Source organism: Myiozetetes cayanensis, unplaced genomic scaffold, assembly GCF_022539395.1.
Source record: "Myiozetetes cayanensis isolate MyiCay16 unplaced genomic scaffold, myiCay2020 scf33, whole genome shotgun sequence".
Classification (NCBI taxonomy): domain Eukaryota; kingdom Metazoa; phylum Chordata; class Aves; order Passeriformes; family Tyrannidae; genus Myiozetetes; species Myiozetetes cayanensis.
Window position 1 is genome coordinate 2,363,207 of NW_026087555.1, and position 21,919 is coordinate 2,385,125.

At 39.5% G+C, this 21,919-nt stretch overlaps 1 protein-coding gene across 1 annotated transcript in view; it reads left to right on the plus strand.

Annotated features, from left to right (window-relative positions):
• TTC29 (tetratricopeptide repeat domain 29) overlaps positions 1-21,919 on the plus strand; it is a 383,434-nt gene that overhangs the window by 178,500 nt on the left and 183,015 nt on the right. Inside the window, exon 4 of the mRNA XM_050327269.1 lies at positions 10,476-10,715. The gene's annotated coding sequence lies outside the window, so the exon portion shown is untranslated. The remainder of the gene's footprint in view (positions 1-10,475; positions 10,716-21,919) is intronic.

Genomic DNA, 21,919 nt, shown 5'->3' on the forward strand with positions numbered 1-21,919 from the left:
GTGTTTTACAAGGGTGGTGAAACACTGGAACGGGCTACGTGGGGAGGTGCTAAATACCCCATCCCGGGCAACAAGTACTCGCAGCACCGCTCGGCGGTACCCGGGCGGGCTGGTGGGACGCTCGGCGGCACGGCCACCCTTCCCTGGGGAGATGTCCCCGTGTCCTCGCTTCCCACGGCGTTTCCCGCGGCGGGCGCGTGTCGGCGGCCCGCTCGGGCCGCTAGATGTCACCGTTGCTCTTCGGCGCCTTTTCGGAGCCCGCACACCGAATTTCCAGGTGTTTTCGTGCCATCCAGGAGCCTTTCAGGCTGGGAAAACACCTTCAGGATCGTCGAGTCCCGCCGTTAACCCAGCGCTGCCGAGCTCGCCGCTAAACCATGTCCCCGAGTGCCACATCTGCGTGTGTTTTATAAATACCTCCAGGGATGGTGACTCCCTGAGCAGCCTGTTCCAGGGCTCGACAACTTCCATGAACGCATTTTTCCTGATATGCGATCTAAACCTCCCCCGGTGCAACTTGAGGCCATTTCTTCTGATCATATCGCTTGTTGCTGGGAGAACAGACTGACCCTCACCTCTCTGCAACCTCCCTTCAGGGGATTGTAGAGAGTGATGAGGTCTCCCCTGAACATCCTTTTCTCCAGGCTAAACACCCTTAGCTGCTCCTCACTAGACTTGTGCTCCAGACCCTTCCCCAGCTCCGTTGCCCTTCTCTGGACTCGCCTCCAGCACCTCAATGCCTTTCCCGTAGTGAGGTGCCCAAAACTGAACACAGCATTCGAGGTGTGGCCTCACCAGTGCCAAGTACAAGGAGGCAGTTACTGCCCTGGTCCTACTGGCCACAAAGCACACCCAGGTGTGCTTGTCTGACACAGGTACCCACACGTGGGATAGGTTTCCCAGAAGCGCTCCTTTGAAACCTGAAATGGTTTGGAAGGAGTTCTGCCTATGGATAAAACCTTTAAAATCCACATCCTACACAGAGTACGCTGTGCCTGAAGGCCACAAATGGAAATAATAGACTTACTTGAGTCTGTTCTTACTGGAGCAAATTATGATTGTCTCAATGCCAGAAAATTAGTCAATATAATTTAATTAAGTTTATCTTTGACAGGACTTCGTGTTGCCATTTGTTCTAAAGAAACATGTCAGGTTACAGTTCCCAAGCTGGTACAAAATCATAGAATTGTTTGGATTGGAAGGGATCTTTAAAGGTCAGCTACTCCAAACCCCTGTTGTGAGCAAGAAAAATGGCTTACACTTTGATTCCAATTTTGAGGGTTTGTCTCTTTCCTATGAATTCTGAAAACTACATAGATGAGTTTATAGCATATTGCATTCAAAAATCTGGATTAACAAAGTGTTCTTAAGGCTGAAAAAATCAAGCACAGATGTTGAATTTAACATTGTCTCTGCATCCTGTGTTTTCTGCTTTCTACAGAAGTAGCAATACAGTATCTATGTATGCAAAGGCACTGCTTATTTTTGCCGTGTGTGTTCTTTCATCTTCTGCTGAGATGGCCTTTACTTCAACAGCATTCAATGCTTTGTTTTATCTTCCCTGAAAATGATGAGATATGATATTCATATCCTGCAGTGATGACTGAATTAGTAATTTCTTTGTGGACACTGCTGTAATAGTTTACAATATCCATGTAAAATCATGCAGTGTTACTGGGCAACCTGGACAGTGTTGTGAGACAGAGTTTGAAATTGCCAAACAACCATTAATTTTGGTGGTCACAGTGAGATGTCTCGAAAAAACTTTTCAAAGCACTCTGTGTTTTTATACTATATTAGGTATTCAGAAAACCACTATAATGCATTAAACTTTGGCTGGAACTGTGAGTACTGAGAAAACTTGGCCAGATGTTTCACATGGGATGTGTAAGAACTTCATCATCAGGTTAGTTAAGGTTTCTGTTGAGTCCTGCCTTGTGTTACGTGCAAGGAGCAGAGGTGGCATCTCATTTTTTAGGTAGCATGCAACTGTCTTGACCTTAAGAATATATTTTTTTCTTCCCTATAGTGAACTCCTTAATATACCAACCATCTTCTGCATTATTGAAAAAAAAACCAAACAAACAACAACTACAAAAACAACAGAAAAATAAATGAGACAATAGCAGTTGTGATCATTGTAGGGCAATCTGCATCACAAGTAGCATGCACAGAAGAGAGCACATTAAACAGGGACAGGCATTTGTAATTTTGATACTACTTATCTTAACAGTTTCTTTACTCTCAGGTATAATACTCTTCATAATACTTTATGTAATTCCCTAGCTTTTTAGGAAAGCAAACTGAAAACATCAAACTAGATTTTGGGGAATCATAACACCCTCCCATAGAGGTCATCAGCAAGATGGTAATCTTTGGATGCTTCTGACAACCGTGTGCTACTCGAGCTAACACTGTCACTGACAGCAGGAGCAGGGAGTCATTTTTCAAACTGTCTGTCAGTACTAAGGAAGAAAGGGTGTGCATCCTGTGTGTTCCCTAAGGTCTTGCTGGGAGTTGAGAAATTTTCCCATACGATCCAAGTACCTGGGAAGGAAGCCTTGGCTGATTGAGTGGACCCTCAAAGACTGAACCTTCTCCCTGCCACTGCGTTTTGTCCCAGTGTTCTTCTTCTTTGAATCCTTCATCTGATTTCTCTTTATCATTAGTAGCTATCTCAGTGCTCTCTCCAGTTTTCTGGCTCACTCTTGATTCAGCTTTCCCTGGTTTTCCGTCTTCTGAGCCCAGTCCTCTCCAGTCTTAGATTAGATCAGCTGACATCCCTTCCAAATCTACAAGTTTCCCTTTACCTCCTGATGTCAGACTCTTATCCCAGGTAGTACCACACTTTCATTTCTTCCAGCTCCAGTACTAGTTTCTCTCATCCCATTCTGCACAACAGGGTCCGCTCTAAGTCTTGGAGCTCTTGACCATAGAGCATTTTCCTGAATGTGGCCTCCCAGCAAGCCAAGTTGTTATCCTGCCTGCATTTAAGTTAGGTAGGTTTTATCTTCCTGATAAACTTTACCTCCTTTCTTTAGTGTACTCTGCCTGAAAGATCTCAGAGAAGATGCTTACTTAGCTGTTGAATGAGAAACAAGTGTAATTGAGGACTGCCTTACATTCTGTCTCAAATTTTGTGGTTAAATCAGCTTGGTCTTACCATAAGGAGACAGAAAGCGGACATCGTGTCCTCCAGCTCATTCTCTTCAGTGTTAGGTGTCATGGTAAGCCCAGAGGGGATGATCAAATCATCTTGTTTGAACTCTTATATGCTGCAAGCCCTTGTTTTTTTCACTCCCTTAATGTGTATTGGATCTGATAAATTGAATTTTGACACAGAGATGATCATAGTTCCTTAAATGAGAATTGGAAAGCCTGAGGAAAAACATGCACACACACTTGGATGAGAAACAATGTGAATTGCTGCCTTTGCCAATATAATGGTGTTTTTCTGAGAGCTGACGCGATGGCACTGTGTAATACAGTTATAAACTGATTAGGCAGATGAAGTTATACTATATGATGCCTTCTGTCACGTTTCTTGTTGCAGTTTTTTTTCCCACTATTTTTTTCTGTTTTCTTTCAGTCCAACAAGAAAATTCTACAGCTACTTTCAGTGCTTGTGCTGTTTTCTTTTTTATACAAGCAGAAATGAGCAGTAAACTTAATTCTTAGTGAGCTGAATTTTATTTGATCCTCTCCTAAGTAGAATTGAGTGCCATTGAAATACTACATTGTAAGCCTACAGAAAGCAAATAATGTCACTGAGAATATTTGCTGAAAATGCATGAAGGTTAAGGATTGTGATTTTGTTAAACTTAAGTTACTCATTGTCAACTTTTATCGGCAATGAGAATGAGTATTTTACTTGGAAAAGTCTTATAATATTTAGACATTGAAGACTGGGGAAAGTTAATCTAAGGAGGTCTGACTTATATGGTTTTATGCATCATGCCCAGGCAACCTAACTGATTCCCAAAATTTATGTTCTCTTAAAGCTGTATAATGTTTAGTTTAGAAACAGTTTCTCTAGTACTGAATGCATTAGTACACACCATTATCAGTTCAGGAGCTGTAGTGTTCAAGCATTTTTACCTTTGAAAAACCCTAATGTTTATGAACTCTTTCAAAAACTTTCTTTTAAAATAACCCTTCTCTGAAACAACTTTTGAAACTAAGAAGAAACACACAGAAGCTTGCTGGCTTTAAAAAAAAAAAGAAAAGAAAAAAAAAAAAAAGATTTACTTCAAATTTCTAATTAGACCAAGAAGTTTAGATGTATAGAGGAAGGTGCTGACTGTGTTTGGGTTAATATTATTATTTCTCTTCTTTTGAAAGAGCACCTGGAGACCCCATTTGTGATCAGCTCCCCACTGGGTGTTGTATGTACACGTAACAGCCTGTGGTACACAGAAGGTCAGATGAGAAGGTGTTCTAGTCCCGTCTGGCCTTACTCTATGAATAATAGAAGACATTTGCTGCCCAGTGTTTGCAGTGAAAATAGACCTGGCAGATGGTGAGGAAACATGGAGGAACTCTGAATCCATACTTTATAGCTGGATAACAGAGGCTGATAGGCGGCTTGCCCAGGATCACAGAGAAAGTTGATCTAGTAGCAAGAGTTAGACTGAACACCAAACAAATGGCTTGGCCAAAAGCCTGGCCTTTCTTTTGCAGTCCCTGGTACTTAGCAGACTGATTAGTGCAGAGGCTGGATGCCACTACCAGCTTCTCCTTAGTTCCATTTGAGAAAGTACAACTGCTATGAAGCAGCCTTTGCTGTCTCCACCTGAGAAGGACGTACCAAGACCCAGCGCTGGATTGACTGTAAATGTGCTGCAGCAGGACTTAGCAATTAACTTCTCTATGCACTTAACGAGGGCAGGAAATAGCCTTGTGCTAGGCAACTGTTTTCTATTTTCTATTTCTATCGCTGTAAAGACGATGCATTCATAAGTGCATTTAGCAAACCAAATAAGCTGACTTTAGCAGTGATGGTTTCGGGTGTAAATTCTCATCAGGGACTTCGAGTTCACTGAGGTGCCTACCCTTTGGACTGCATGTATCAAAATTTTAAATTTTTGCAGCATCTCTAAGGATTCTCACTCTTCATAAAGTTGGGGTTTCTCTGCCCATCCCGACTCCTGTGCTCTGCCTTCTGTTTTTCCTAGAGCAGACTCTGCAAAATACATGACAGAGGGAAGAAATTGCTGCTTCAGCTGCTCAGTGGTTGTGATATTTGCCTAGGAAAGCTGGGGTTTGGTCTGACTGCATGGGTTTAGACCTGAGTCCCAGAAGAATGCTCTAGTTGCTAAGCTCTAGTTGCTAAGATCTAACTCTCTGAGTTGGGGCTATGCTCACTTCCCTTTATTTGTCACAAAATATAGTGGGTGGCCTGCTTATTATGCTGGGATTTTTTTTTAATCTCATTTCAAAGAATCTCTTTTTCTCCCCGTACTAGGATAAGGAACACCACAGCACTTCACAGGGAAGACCACTTAACCCAGCACTTACAGTCTCAATGGCTTACTTGCTGTCAGTAAACCATGTTGACAGAGTAAGCTACCCAAATTCAAAACGGTCTATCTGAAAATTCTAGTGGCCTCATGTTTGCTGATTTTTCTGAAGTTTCTTTCCTGAGAAGTGCAGAGAAACCAATGAGTGCCCTTACAGAGTTTCAAAGCATGAGAGAGAGAGCACAGAGGGGAGGGTTGATTTCCTGCTGGCTTGTGCAGAGAATTTCCCATGCCTTGGGTTCCGAAGTGTTAACTGGAAACAATACACCTCACATGGGGGAAGACAGAAAAGAGGAATATTTGTTATTCTAGAACAGTTGTCTGGAGAAATTAGCTCAGTTACAATAACTGTACTAACACAAAATGGTTTTAGGTATTTCACGTTCTGTTCCTGTTGCAGAGGAAGGAGAGCTACTGCTTTCCCTCATTTCAAATCCTAATCTTATGTCATGCAAAGCAAAGATGTAGTGAGAAGTGAAAATGATGGTGAAATTTTCCAGTATTCTCTCATTTTCTTTTTCTGGACCTAATTGCATTTGTTGTTGTCTAAGTTGTATGCAGACTCTACAGCTGTTTTTCCTCCTGTGTACTTATGATCTTTTTAATGTTTATGTCTCAAGTCCCTGGGAATACTTTAAAAAGGGACAAATTTGAGATACAGTTAGTGCGGGATTGTTTAAGGCTAAAATTTGGTGTCAAAACTTTGCATGTCCCAGACCATACTCAGGGTAAAAACTTCTTTCAGAGTTTCTTTCACATTTAAACCACAGAAAAGTCTCTTTATACCACAGTAGCAATGTAGCCACAGTCAAGAACTCCAATGAACAAGTGCTCTACTTTGTAATTTTGGGGGGGTTTTGCAGGGTTTTTGGTTTGGTTTTTTTTTTCTGATTTGTTCTCAGCCAAAATGCTGAAGCAAAATCACCCTTTTTGTTTGAAAAAGATGTGAAGAGTTGCTTTGCACAAACAAAAATGGCTTTATTTTCGCAGTCTGCACACTCAACAGGCACTGGTCTTAATGGATAACGTATTTTGGGATTTCTTATTTGTAAAGGAAATAATAATATTGGAAAAAAAGAAGACAAATAAGCATTGCTCTGAGCTATTTGTTGTTTGATTCCAGGTGTGTTTTCCTGTTTGCTTCACTGGAAGCATTGAGGTTGCTTTATGTTGCTATCATGGAAGTTTGTATCTATAACAGATTGTGTGCTACATGAGGGATGTAGATAAAAATTAATTATTTGAAGAATACTAAGATATAGCCATGGTATGTACAGGTTTATGTGCTTACTACATATTTGATACCTTAACTCCTGTTTAAGGCACAGGCGAGTCAACCACTGTGAAGCTGGAAATACTTTGGAGCAGCGACTTAAGGTTCACACACCGTTGTTCTTCACTCCTGTGGAATGCCTTTGGTACAATACTGTACCTAATTGAACGGACTGGTGCAGTTGCAGTTGGATCTAGTTAGTCTATGTACAGTTTATCTGTGGGCCTGGATGTCAAAGAAATGGGGGTGGAAGATTAGCATTCAATTAATACCCCAAAAAATGTCTTCATCTAAATAATATTTAACTTTTTTTTTAATCACACAGTTTTGTATTTCAAAAGCTTTTGGTGGAATGCATCACCTGACAGTTTGAGGGGTGCTAATATTTTTCAAAATTTTGTGATGTTGAGATGTTCAAGATTGTCTGGTTCTTAAAACGTTAAAAAAAAATTAAAAAGTACAGAAACATTATTGAGGATGTGTTCCATTTCCAGAAGAGGGGAGGAAAAAAAAGAGGAAATCTATTATTTAAGAAAGAAATACAGCCAGTGTGATAAAAGTGCCTTCCCACGTCTTCTGGCCAGGTGCTACGTGCATATAAATGTTTCACGTTAAGCTTTAAGATCAAGGAAGAGTCTGTGGGGAACCTTGTTTCCTGGAGATCTGCTTGCTAGGGTAGCTCCCAAGTACTGACTTCCCATTTTTTATTTGGTTATTAGGGATGAAAGGCTACATCATTTTCTGGAACAGCATTCCTTGCATGCCATTATCTTTGTCCACAACTATGAAACATGCATTTGCATAGGTTCTCGTGGATACTCAGCTTAGCCACTATCACGGCTGCTTTATGGAAGTTTATTTCAAAGGGTCACCTTTGTGTCACACCGTGGACTGAACAAAAGATATATGGTTTCATTAGCTGAGAAACTGTCTTTTTTACATACAGCTGAGCCTAATGGGCCTCCAGCCTGTCTAATGCAGGGCACTCCCTGTTACCACCGAAAAGGAAACTCTGGAAGTCTAATTTTCTGGCGTGATTCACTCTGGGCGGTGTGTATGTATGTATGTGCAACCTTACCTGTGTAAATCACTAGTATGAAGTTTTGCACCCTCTCAAGTGTGTACAGAACAAGTAGGAAAAAAATGCAATTGGAATCCATTTGTACTCAGTTCACATCAGCAAATCGTCCCTAGGATTAGAAATTCCAGTACTTACTTATTCATCACAGCTAACCCGCATAAATATGCCTTCCTCAAAATCCAGGCTTTTTTTAAAAAGAGACTGTCGTGGTTTACAGATGTTTGAAATGTAACAAGCTTAGCAAATAAATTTTTTGGCTTGGAAAAAAATTAACTACTATATTTTGTTATTTAGGTAATTTTTATATTTCCGGTAAATGCTATAAGCAGGAAGGTTTCTGAAGTTCAAAATAAGACACTTGCATTAACTCTTTAGAAAAATTACCCTAAAAACAGCATAGTAAACAATTTAAGCTAAAAAATTATTGCAAAATATTATTACCAATATAAATGACAGAAGTTTTTTAATATCTTTTAATATTTGCACCAAGAACATGTTAAGGAGAAAAGGGAACGTTCATTGCAAATAAACATAGGTGGCAAAGCTGAAATAATAATTCCAAATATTTTCTGGTTTTACATGCAAACATGGGAACTTCGTGAGGTTCATCAAGACCTGCACGTGGGTCAGGGCAATCCTAAGCACACATACAGGCTAGGTGGAGAATCTATTTGAGACAAACCCTGGAGAGAAGGACTTGGGGGTGTTGGTTGATTAGAGGCTGGACATGACCCAGCAATGTGCAGTCACAGCCCAGAAATCCAGTTGTATCCTGAGCTGCATCCAAAGCAGCGTGACCAGCATGTCAAGGAAGGTGATTCTGCCCCTCTGCTCTGCTCTGATGGGATCCCACCTGGAGTATTGCATCCAGCTTGGGACCCCCAAGATAAGAAAGACATGGACATATTGGAGTGAGTCCAGAGGAAGGCAACAAAGCTGATCAGAGGTCTGGAACACCTCTCCTGTGAAGACAAGTTGTTTACATCAGATAAAACCTCGCATTTAGAATTCAGTCTTGCTTTACCTTTAACATAGTACAACATGTATGAAGAAAGCATTATCATCAACATTTAATGTAAAATAAGTGGGTTTTGTTAAAGCTGCTCTTTAAAAAGGTAAAAAGTTTCATTTTGATTCCTAATCTAAGACTTAGCCAGCTAAAATGCACTGACTACAACCAACTTCACCGAACCTGTTGTGTTCCTTTATCCACTATTATTTATGCCACTTCCATAGAAAAGCAAACGAGCTCCATTAAGAAGGTGACTTTAGATGGAAACAATAGGAAGGACTTCCAAGTAATAGAAGATAAAGATGTGATTTCAATTAATTTAGTTTAGAGGATAAAGACAGATAAAAGCACAGTAAGCGGGAACCTAATATCCTCGGCAGAGGATGGAGACAGAAACTCTGCATGGTCCATTGCCAGCTTCTCTTTGTCACAATAGGTAGTTAACTTTGAGTACTGGTTTTAGGACATTTCAGTGAATGAGAATTTCTGGAGCAGTCTAGGAGTAAGACTCCAAAGAACCAACATGTTTTCTCATGGATTTCTTAGACTTGGAAGACAATTTAGTCCATCTGGCACGAACAGAACTAACACTGTTGTGCTTATGCTTCTCATTTGGCCGTACATTTGATTGCTTCTCTATCTCTAAGGATGTGTTTGAATAGTACCTTGAGGAACGCTTCTGAACATCTTTATTGAGAAGAATTACGCATCCTTAGAGTTGTGTTATCAAAGGAACTTGAATTGAAGTCTCCAGTACCCTTTGTTTTTGTCTCATTGTCTTTGTATAGTATGTCAGAGTGTTAGAAAAGCTAGCAAGAATAAACCTTTTCCTAAGTTTCCTGTAAAGCATGGGGGTACAGTTTCTGAAAGTTTTAACCTGAAATATCTCTTTTGGGGGGCCTAATATGTTCTACTATGTTCTACTTTGCTCTTTGCCTCAGACATGTTATTTTGATCCAGTAAGCATTTTGTTTACTTAAAAGCTCTGCTATGTATTTCATGACCTACCATGAACTGAATATCTGGTGGGCATTTCTGGTCTAGACTTCCCTAATATGTGTCTGTGAATGCGAAGCTTATGTCCTTCTTTTACACCTTTGTATTTTTCCTTTCATCTGCATGCATTCTCTTTCTAAGTTCCTAGCTTTCTTCTGGTTTGTTTGGGTTTTGGGGGTTCTTTTTTGGTTGTTTTTACTTTTTTTTCCTCCAGAAAGCTTTTTTATTATCTGTGGGTATTTAACATTTTCCATTTTACCAGAGTTGTCTTAATCTTAGCACAGTCATGAAAGGGAAGGGAAATATTTTTATTTCCTGTATTTCCTTTTTCTTACTAAACTCTTCCCCTCTTGTTTCTAATCCTTTGCTTTTGATTCCACCTTCTTTTCTCTCTGTCTCACAGTCTGTCAACTAACCTTTATTTTCCTTCTCTACTTCTCCTCTTTCTTAATTTATCTTTAATTGCTCCCATAGTAGGGTGGTGATTTTTTTTTTGTTCTGCCAAAACATTGAATAGTTCTATTTCTATTCTTTTTTGAATTGGTAATTCAAACCTGAAAAATAATTGATTTCTTTTTTTTTTAATTTTTTTAGGCTAAGAAATCCTTCTCAGTTTTCAAGATTACAGCGGCATGAGATGGAGTCTTGTACTTCTGAGGAAGGATATACAACCCACTCTGAGGAATAAGGATCTACCCTCAAAAAATAAAAAAGTAGAAAAAAAATCCAAAGTGAAGAATCCTAGAGGACCCCCCTTGAGAGCTGAAAGCCACCCTTCCCTCATGAGAAAGGCACTCCTTTACCCTGTTTCTAACAGGTTGCAGTTACTGTAAGGTAAGCCTCGCTTATTGGTAATGGCTTTTGGTTGTTGTTTGCTTGCTCTTGATTTCACAATGGTTTGGTCTGTTTGTAACTACGAATTTCAAAGCTGTGTACTGGAAGGGAAGGGGAAGTTTTAAAAGTGGTGTTCCTGCTTAGAAAGTGTCCTCTGACATACCCAGAGCTTGGCTCCAGCTTGACATGTCTTCGTGCTTTCCCTGCAAATCGAAGTGCTTGGTCATTAACACAGCGAGTCACAGTAATGTGTTATGATCTGATCTGGCACTTATAAGGAAATAGAGTGACTAGCCTTGGATACCTCTCCTCCAGGTCATTTGTCCTAGTGATAAAGAGAGTGCTTGCTCCCCAGAGGAAGCAAAGTCGCCCATTATGTCAGCTCACACCCTGGAAAAGGCTCCTGCTTTCAGTGCCTCTGCTTTTGATGTGCTCTCTAAACGGGGTCAGTGTTATAACTGGGAGGGGGGAGCAGTTTCAGCTGTGAGTGAGTGCTCAGAGAAATGGTATAACTGACTCTGTCAGAGATGAATAAAAAACGTAGACAAGCTGACTTGTTTTATATTCACTTTTTTTAAAAAAATACATATATAATGATTTGTTTTCTGGATCATTGATTTATATGCCAGACAGATGAAAAGCAAAATTTCTATGATGCCTTTATCATTATTCTGACAAGGACTGCTTTTAAGTTAAAGACTGATGAAGAATGCCAACTTTTGACATTACTAGAACAGCTCTATCAGCTTTAATTTTCTTTTGTTTTCTTCTTGTCAAAGAAAGGCCATTAGAGATAAATTATGATCTCAAACTGGCTAATCTAGTGACGTGCATTTTTTTTTCCCACAAATTGCCCTAGCCAGTTTATAAAGCATTATATAACCTCATGGAGAAAAAAGGTACAGAAAGTAGAAATATTTGCAAATACCAAAAGTCATCAATCTTTAGGACCACTGGAGGACCACGGGTGAGTTGCCCACAGCTGAGCCGTTGTGTCATGTTGCACAGTTAAATGTATGAACCCGTTTGTTCTGTTTGGCTGTACTTCTGTGTGCACAGTGTTCTTGGCATGTCAGAGACCGCTAGAGTGTGCTCAATTATAGCTCTGATCCGCAGCACACGCAGGGAGAGTGCATAGGGGGGTGTTCAGGGTTGCTGAAAGTTTATTTTTTCCACTAAATTAGGGAGCTAGTGCTCTTGTCATTATAGATCAAAGTTAATTGACCTCATACCATTAGCATCAGTGTGGTTACAGCACAGAGTTTAAACAGAAAGCTGCAGAGTTTAATTTTGACCAGGCTGTGTGTGTACACTGAAGTTTCACACTGCAGGTGAGGAGTAGTGAGTGTAGACTATGAAGATTTAATGCAAAAGTTTTCTTCTTTGGATCCCACTTGGGCTCTAATTTTTTCTGTTCCAAACCTACCTTTTCTCAGTTTTTTCTTCTCTTTTCTCTATTTTCTTTCCAGCAATTTACTAGTTTGATGAGTGTTCAGCCACAGTGTTTTCTATAAAACATAATTGATAGCTAATAATAATTTGCACCTCTTTAGACTGGCATAGTGTTTGCAAAGCAAAACATTGGCTGAATCAAGCATCACCCAATCAAGAAGGACAAAATTATTCATGTATTTTGACAGGTAAACCAAACTAGAAAACAAAATCAGATACTTTCACTGCAACCACAAGTCTGTGCAAAAGCCAAGACAAGAACATGTATCTTCTTACATCTATTCCCATGCTCAACCATAAAATATTTGGGTTTTTCCAAATTTGTATATGAGTAGAATTATGATTAAAAGGTTATGATTAACATTCTTTCGGGAATAGATAATACAACTCCTTTATATTTATGTTAGAAGCTTTCAAGTGCAATATAACATCCTGAGTATGTTATAATAGGACTGACACAAACAGAGTACACTAAAAAATCCTCCCTGCAGCTCAGCTGGGTGTTAGCACAGGTATACAAGGCAATATGTGAAGTGAAAGAGAGAAACAAAGATTTTTAGAAGATGTGAGAAGGTGTGAAAATGATAGTAAAATCAGCAGAGAATGACAGGAAGAAAAAAAAAAAAGGAAGAAAAATGGGAAGAAAGAGGAGCAGGCTGGATTTATTTACACCCAGGAACTAATTGTATATAATAGATACTATATGCAGGATATAATAATTAGATTTTATTTATTAAAATAAGAATATAGAACCTAGAATCACAGAAGTTTGAAATAGGAATAAAAATCATGTTTCCCATCACAGTACAGACTCTGCTGTCAGTCTTGTCTATTTTTAATGCACAATGGTAAGGGAATAGAAATATTCTGCATGCTTCACTATCATGATGTGATGTCATCTACCACTGTGTATCATAGCCTATCATATAACATATCTATGTGTTATCAGTGAATAGAAAATATGTCGAGAGAAAGTTAATTTAGCAGTAATAGAAGGAGAGAGCCCCAAATAACGATACTGTGCAGAGAGTTATTGTCAATATAATAACCCTTTTTTTTTTTCTTGTAGTTTATGTGTTTGCAGTATCCTCTTTCAAGGCTTTGGTATCACAAAATAACTGTTAGTGTTTAGTCACTTTCTGCACCAGTGATTCCATCGGCTGGAGATTCGATTGATTTTTCAGATCTCAGCATAAGAAGGGCCAGACTGTGCCCTATTGCCTACGAGTGTTTGGTGGCACCAGCAGTAGGGAATGTCAAGACAAATACTTTTAGGACAAGAGCAATGAAGATGAAAATACTTCAGAGAGCTTTATGGTTTCACGGAACTGCAGACATTTCCTTATGCTGAGCAGTTCCAAATACGGATTTGGAAAGCAAGAGGCTTTGTCCTGTAGAATCTTGCCTTCTTATTGGTATTTAAAACAACAAAAAAAAGAAGTGTGTTACTGCTCCTTAATTTGAAGCAGCATTCATTTCTTTTTAGAGTTGAATTCAATACTCAGTTCTTTAAGCATGAAATTAATTCATGTTGTTTTCCTAATCCTATTAAAAGATACTCCTGGGAAGTATATCTCTCCCAGGAAAAGCAGAAGGTTAGGGCAGATGTGGGATCAAGGAGGTTAATGCTGTATTGGCTGAGATTTTACCTACTTAGTGTGTTGTGCCACTCTGTAGTAGATTTGTATTAACTGCATTTGATTGCTGACAGGGCACTTAAAATTTTTGAACAGACTGAGAAGAATAATAGGTTCTCCCTGAGTCTTTGCCACTCTCCTCTGCACCTCTCTGATCTTACAGTTTCCTAAATGAAGTGATAATAGGCAGAGGCCAATGGGACTGTAGTGGCAAAATGGGTACATAAAAGGTGTAGTCATGGAGGCCCATTGCAAGGACTGGGGGGTGGATTACTTTTTGAGTTGGTGTAATCCCTCTCTGCACATGTGATAAAATATAATGTTTTGCTTTTATATGGCGTTCCCATAAAATCAACCCTCATTTGGTTCATTTGAAGCTCATGAGAACCTGACTTGGCCTCTGGAGAAGGTAGATTCAGGCCCTTTGACCTGAATTCTGAAAAATCAGGGTGTGATGCTCTTATGAAGGTATAACAGTGTTTGGGCTCTGTGTTGCATGTAGGAATTCTGTTTCTATCCTCAAAGAACGAAATTCAACTAATTTATAGGAAGGACCTTCCTAGGCTGACAGCAGACAAGACTGTTAAAACAAGCTCTAAACTAGGAAGCCAAGAAAGAAAACTGCTAAAACTTCTTAACTACTTAAATGTGCTACAAACAGTGAAAGGGACTGAGGGATAGTTGCATGAAGATGAAATTAAGAAGAAAGGGATGTTTAAAAATGACAAATTAGAGGATACATCAAGAACAGTGGCTGCATCACTGGAACTGGCTGTTCCTCCTACTGCTGGAAACCTGAACAATAGGATGAAGGAATTAAAATTTCTAGTGCTGAATACAAACACAAATCTTGTAGTAGCAGTAGAAATAGGGGAGGCAGGTAGCCATTACATAGTCTGGATTAAAGAATTGAAGGGATCACAGAATCATAAAATCAACCGGGTTGGAAAGAACCTCTGAGATGATCAAGTCCAACCCTTGATCTGCTACCACAGCGAAAAGTGGATAAACTGATTAGGAAAGTGAGAAGTATATACCTGGGCAGTGAGATAGAATTGTCTGTTAGTGAAATAAAAAATGGGACCACCAGGAAGAGGGATGTAGAGGAATATGCAAGCTGTGGAACTGGATAATAATAATATCCATTTTGATGTGGGGCAGGGTGGTGGGAGTTAAGGGCAGCAAGTAGTAGTGAAATTTATGTGATCATGGAAGTCTTTAGCTCACCCAAACCAAACACAAAAGGTGTCCATTGAAAAACTGGACTTTTGAATACTGTAACTTTTTTTCCCAACTTTATTTTCTGATAAAGTCAGATCTTGGGTATTCTTGGCAGTAAATAAAGGTAGATTTTTTTTTTTCCTAAACAATCATTGAACTAGCAAAAAATAATGATGTGTTATGCATTCACTGAACAGCAAGACCTAATGGGTTTGGACATAAAAACTACGCTTAGAGCAGATTCAATTTTGTCCAAATCTCTCTCTGAGACACGTAAAAGATAAATCTGTGCTTCTGGGGCCTTACAAAGGCAAATTGAAAAACTGAGGCTATTTAGTGAGTATTGGGAAGATTACATGAACATGGAGGAGGCATATAATAACTTTGAATCAAAAAAGTTTTAGCAGCAAGCAAGATGATACTAGTAGGAAGGAGTATAGGTCTCCCTGGAATGGGAGTCATCTTAAGCTGTGTGTTAAAAGTAAGAAGAGAACCCATAAGGAATGTGAAAGAGGGTTGATTAGGAGGAAAGATTATGCCCTTGAGGTTAAAAGATATAGAATTGAAACAAGAATGGCCAAAAGCTGTGTTAAACCAGTCTTTTCTATTCATTTTAGCTCCCTGCAGAGCTCTTCAGTTTTGCAAACAAAAATTAAACAAGGAGGAAAAATTCTCATCCTATGTCTTTTCCAAAGTGCATGCTCACACTATAAATAGAAGGATGTGATGATAGCTTTAAACAACACCTCATACACCTTAGAGCACATTCCTTGTTATTGGGAAGTGCTGAAAGAGGAGCTATTGTCCAAGTACTTCCTCATGCTTTCTCCCTTTGTTGAAATCTGCACCACAATGTATTTTGTAAGAACCTCTTCAGAGGGCTTTTTTTATTTGATGGCAGAATATCAATAAACAAAGCTTAACATAAACCCTCTGGCTTACCCTTCAGAGTTAGAATATAGGGGACTTGTATGTGGCGTTACACTTAGTGCCATGGCACAGGGGAAAAATGTCTCAAAACAACAAGTCAAGAGGAGAATTGTGTCTCTAGGACTCCTAGCTCTTACTGTCCCATTTGGAAAATGTGTAATAAATTCAGGAGGAAGTTACAGGACCAAAAAAAAAATGGTCTCAGAATCAATGAACATGAGATTTCTACTGTAGAATTCATTTCAGTCTCAGCGTTGTTTAGATTAGTGGTCACTTGGCATTTTGACTTTAATCACTCTGGTTCTTAGTTCTCCTTCTATAAAAAGGCAATAATAATAATTTTTCTGCTGGTGGAGGCTTTGTATGTGAAAATGCATGCATTCTTGCTGTAAAACGTGATGAAACAGATGACACAGAAATTTATAATTTTATTTTCAGTGCAGTAATGTGGAGTGTGTGAGAATATGGTTTGGAATGATCCATTCACTGAACAGTATTTCCTATGGAAATGTGTGTTGAATAAGGCAGTGATTTGGTAGGAAGAAGAAAAAAGAGAAATGATAATGATGTTTAAGATTGTACTATACTGGTGTTTCTTTCTTGAAGAAACAGAAGGTTGTACAAAGAAACCTAAGACCAGTGTTTCCTATATTTTTAAAATTTTTTTGTCAGTTTGTGAGTGATGTCTTGGCAGTCTTTATATACTTCAGACTTAGTTTATAGAGTTGCATTAGATATGCATACACCAGAAAAAAATTATGAGTGTTAGGATAGCAATAGCCTTGTGTTACAACCTCTTACCCAAGGAGACACAGCTCCACCAGTGAGCTCTCTGCCAGTGAAATAATCACAGTAACCAACCAAACCATTCCCAGGCTGAGATTAACATTGTGTATAAAGGAAGAAAATTATGCCTGGAACATCACAAGTCATGAATGTCCTAGATATGAATGCTACTTGGATCGGGAGGTTACTGACAGTTTAAGACTTGGATTTATCTCCTGCCACAGAGTCCTGCAGGACCACCCAGCAAGGGTTCCACACAGAGATGAGATTGCTGCGTGTGGAAAGCTGTGCCCACCCCTACACTTGCTTTTTGGCACACAGACACGTTTGTGAGGGGATACAAGAGGGAGGGTGAAGGGAGGCTTGACTGTTGACCATAAATAGCATTTCACTGCTGAATTTCCTAATTGCTGTTTCAAGGACAGAAGTTTGAGACTGAAATACTGTTTTACGTGCATGCCAGATGACATGCTTGGAGGCTGGGAGCTCTTCAGATCCAGGGGGGCTTTCTGAGGGGGAATCTATGGGTATGGGCAGAATTAATTGTTATTGCAGTTACTCTAAGACACTAATAAAAGCTTTTCCACTGAAAGTAATTATTTAAAATATTGATCTTTATTTGATCTTTGGTTTACATTACAGTGCTCAAATGAGCATATTGTAAATTCTAGTTGAGGGAAAACAGTGTAGTTAATAGGCTGCAAGTTTTGATAAACCATGAGCAAAAACAGACGTTACCATAATTTATATTACATATTATTTCTATAACATTGTTCAACAGTATCTTCATGTTGCTCTTGGAGACTCTGCTGAGTGTATACCTCAAGTTTACAGCATGATTATAAATTCTTTTAAGGAAGATGCAGCATTTCAGCAGCTCCCTGGATTCTGTGATAGAAGCAGTTTCTTCAGAACTGGTTCTTGTGTCTGTAATGTGCTTTTGCTGCACATCTGAAAGGAATAGTGGATTACAGTGAACTAGAACTATGAAACATGCTAAAAATGCTTTGTAAACAGTATTATTTCAGCACTACTGCTCATAATGTTAAAGCACAGAGTTAGGGGTTTGTTTTCCTTTGTTTTGTTTGGGTATTTGGGGATTTTCTTTTACACAAATTTTGAAATGATCATGCAAATATCATAGATATTCCAGTATGGCTGCCCTTCCTTAGTTTGTGTTTCTCTGAGATTCCTATAAAATTTGACTGCTTTTCCCCCTTTATTTTCTACCTTTAAATATTGTAAATCAAACACTCAACACATTCAAAACATATCAGTCCTTTGAATCCTCCTGGAAGACTCCCTACTGTGCTCTCTGAATTTTTAAGCTTTTCAGCATCTCATATGACAAGTGTGTTTTCTTCCAATGGACACGTGCGATGCACAGTCTGTCGGATTTTCCCCGGTGCTGTCGCTCAAAACAAACTTCAGCTTTGCTTATATCAACTTGCTTTTGAACGCTGGAAGTGTTCAGGTCTTTCTCAATGAATCCCTGTAACCTTAATTCTTGCACTGGAAGAATAAATGCAAGTTACTGTAGCCCCTTGGTTAATCTTTCCTCACATTCAGTTTTGCTTGCAGGCTGGAGTCGCCAAGGCAGTGTGTTTTTTTTGTTTCAGCCTTGCTCTGTGTGCTTCCTCTAGTGATCCAGCCATGTGAAACGTTTCCTTCTGAGGGGGGAGAACTGGAATTTCCCAGGTGTCTCACAAAACGTTTAATGAAGTGTGTAGCACAACCATTTCATTACAACATATTGTGTACTTTTGCCTTTAATAACTGCATTCCTCATCTAAGAAGTCTCTATAGCTTTCAAAACTGAATTACAGTGGTATTATTTTTCTCAGAATATATTTTTCCATGACAAGAATAGCACTTTCCTAAACTATTGTATTTATTAGCAACCTGTTACCCTCTGACACCACTGTCATTTTCATCAGCCTTGATAAAGTGAGTATCATTTAAAATCTCTTTAAAAATTATTAAACCAGTTTACTGGTTTCTTATTTTCTCTCTTTTTTTTTTTCCCCACTGTGCATGAAGTGAGAAAAATAAAAGTCTGTAAAAAATTAGAATTTTTATTCTGATTTTATATCAGTCAAAAACTCAGACTAGCCTGAGGGTGAAATAATTTCCTGTGGTGATAAGAGGAATATCACTGTCCTGATGAAGAACAGGCCAACTTAGAAAGGTGTTCTCTATCTCCAAGTCAAAGTACGAAGTTCAGTCCTCCTATTCCTATGTGGCTACTGCTTCAGCTTCGGGAGGAACTGCTACTTTTGCTTCTTTGCTCCTTCCTTGCTTTTACGCACGCCTGTTGCATATTCCTATTTTCTACTGCATTTTTTCTGTCCACTGAAAATACAAAGTTATGTATCAATATTATATACAGATGGGGAAGAGGATCTGTTGCTTACTTTGGTTGTGTGGCAGGTGAATTTTGCCCTGTTAGAGGGATATCATAGAATCCTAGAATGGTTTGGGTAGGAAGGAACCTCAAAGATCATCTAGTTCCAACCCCCCTGCTGTGAGCAGGACACCTTCCACTAGACCAGGTTGCTCAGGGCCCCGTCCAACCTGCCTTTGAACACTTCCAGGGATGGGGCATCCACACCTTCTCTGGGCAACCTGCCCCAGGGCCTCACCACCTTCACAGTAAAGAATTTCTTCCTAATATTTAATCAAAACCTGCTCTCTTTCAGTTTGAAGTCGTTCCCTCTTGTCCTGTCACTACATGGCCTTCTAAAGAGTCCCTGTCCATCTTTCTTGTGGGCTCCGAATGATTGCATCAGGGAATTTATGCCTTAAAAAAAGAAAACAAAACATAAACCCCATAGTTTATACATTACAGTTCCTCTGCTGTAAGTCATAATTCTTAATTTGATAAACACGTTTTTAACAACAGCATAATTACTGGTGGATAGAGCTGTGAATTAGTTACCACTGGCATCTCTTAGCTAGGCTGTGAAATTAAAGGCAAAGAGATTGAACAGTCTTTTGATCCAAGAGTCATCCTTCTGAAGTATGCTCTTACATCTTTGGAGAAATCATGTGTGACCTAGTTGCAGTGGACAGGGATAGGATGCATACTACACCCAAAGAGGTCCTTTCAGCATGGATGTTCAGTCCCCTGGAAAAAGTGTCATTGTGAAAAGCTTCAGTCCACTGAAAATGGACACCCGTTGTGTAATTCAAAGGAGTTAGAAGAGTTGTGATTGAAATAGTTTCATTTCTCATATATTTGCATAAAACCATTAAAATAAACTATTTGGTTTTTTTAAACTCTGGCTTTATTCCCCCATTGGAATTCTGTCCTTGGAGCACGACAGAATTTTGTTTCATGTTCAGTTCTTGACAGATATTTGAAACAGATACTTCTGTTGTACACACAGCAGCAGCTGCAGCTACAGCTCAGCTTCCCTTGTTTATAGTGACAATACCATCCTATTCATTACAGCCAAATTCTGCCCTTTTTGGACAACGTTTAGCCTCCCATGAACTTCAACAAACTCTTAGTCTGTGTACAGCAACCCCCAGTCACGTGCCAGTGTCCGCATTTTAATAACTGCTTGTTTATTCACAAAGCACAGTGTACAAACTGCATCCAATTCTTCTGCTGCTGGCTGAGTACTTCTCAGTTTGATGGGTACAGCCTCATGTCCTTAATTTGCCAGCCACCAGGGCATTTAAATGAACTATGCCTTGGACAGCAGATTGGATACCTACTCAGATGGAGTCTTGCTTGATGTACAGTGTCTCAGAGAGGTCCAAGAGGTATTAAGTCTAACGTGCGTGTATCGCAGGGGGGTTTTTGCCCCCCGGGAGGAGACCCTCGCGGCACACCTTGTTAGGAGACGGTCACACAGGGATGACCCAAAGTGGCGTTTATTAAAACAAGATGTCAGTTTATATACAGGGGAGTATGGAAGGATAGGGAATAAAGGTGGGATTATTGCTAGGAACATCAAATCCTGAGGGTCAATGATAAGAGAAATGGAGGGATTGGCCGCAGGCAATATGTCCGACCATATAGGGAAAAGGGAGAGTTGGGGAGGAAAGGAAGGAGTGGTCTGGGGTACAGACAGGGGAGTTCTACAGAAGTTTGTGAGGCTGCGCCTAGCAGCTGGGTCTCAGGCAACTTTCCGCAGCTGCAGTTGTTAAAGGACTTCCAGATAAACTTCTTCCTCTGAGATTTCTTCGCAACCCTTCTGCATCTTTCTCCATTCTCTGTAGGCTTCTGTCGGTCCACCTCTGACATGCACGTGTGATTAATCTGTGCATGTGCAGTGAATCCTACTGGTCCAGGGGAAAAAAAAAAAAAAAAAAGTGGTATGTAATTATTTGATTAGCAGCCAGCAATTCTACACTGAAAACCATCTATTGTAAAAGCAACCTGCAATTAGCCTGACAGCAAACTTTGTCCATTGCTATCAATATTTCCATACTTGCTGCTGATTGTCTCTCTCATGTAATTTCTGCAACTGAAGATTTCTTGTCGTTAGGAATCAAGGATTTATGTCATGAAAAGAAAGAAAGAAAAAGAAAGAAAATCTGGCTTCCTTGTGCAAGCCAGAGACAAGGGGCATATGAAAGCTCTGGATCATTCTGGATCTACCAAAAAATGTAAACTTGCTGAGTGGATTGTTCACATCAGCTAGAGACGAGCATCTCTAGAGATTAATAGGCAGGAACTGCATGAAACAGTGTCTTCTTCTCATGCAGGGATGGAGGTAACATGGCTGAAAGAGACTTCCATTAACTATAAAGAAAGTGTAGGTAAGATCTGTACCCATTAAGTTTTTCTGACAGTTTGTTTGAATGCTTCATAAAAGCCAAAGCCAAACCAAAAAATGGTTTTTAGTTTTTGACTAGAACCAGTCCAGCAAACAAGAAAACTGCAGAAATAATCTGAAAATACATCTGAAGGCAGTGGGCTTCAGCAAGGGGATGATGGAGGGGAAATCTGATCCCAAAGGAAGGCTTACTATGAGTACCAAAATGGATCCAAGCAAATCTTGTCTATAGTCATGACAGAGCTATTCAAGGCTACCTTTTTTTTTTTCTTGGTTTTTTCTTTCCAAAATGGAGTTGTATCTCTATTTTCTCTTTCCCTATATTAAATTACCTTTCCTAAATTAAATATTTCTTTTGCACTGCTTTGTTTGATCTGAGCAGCAGTGT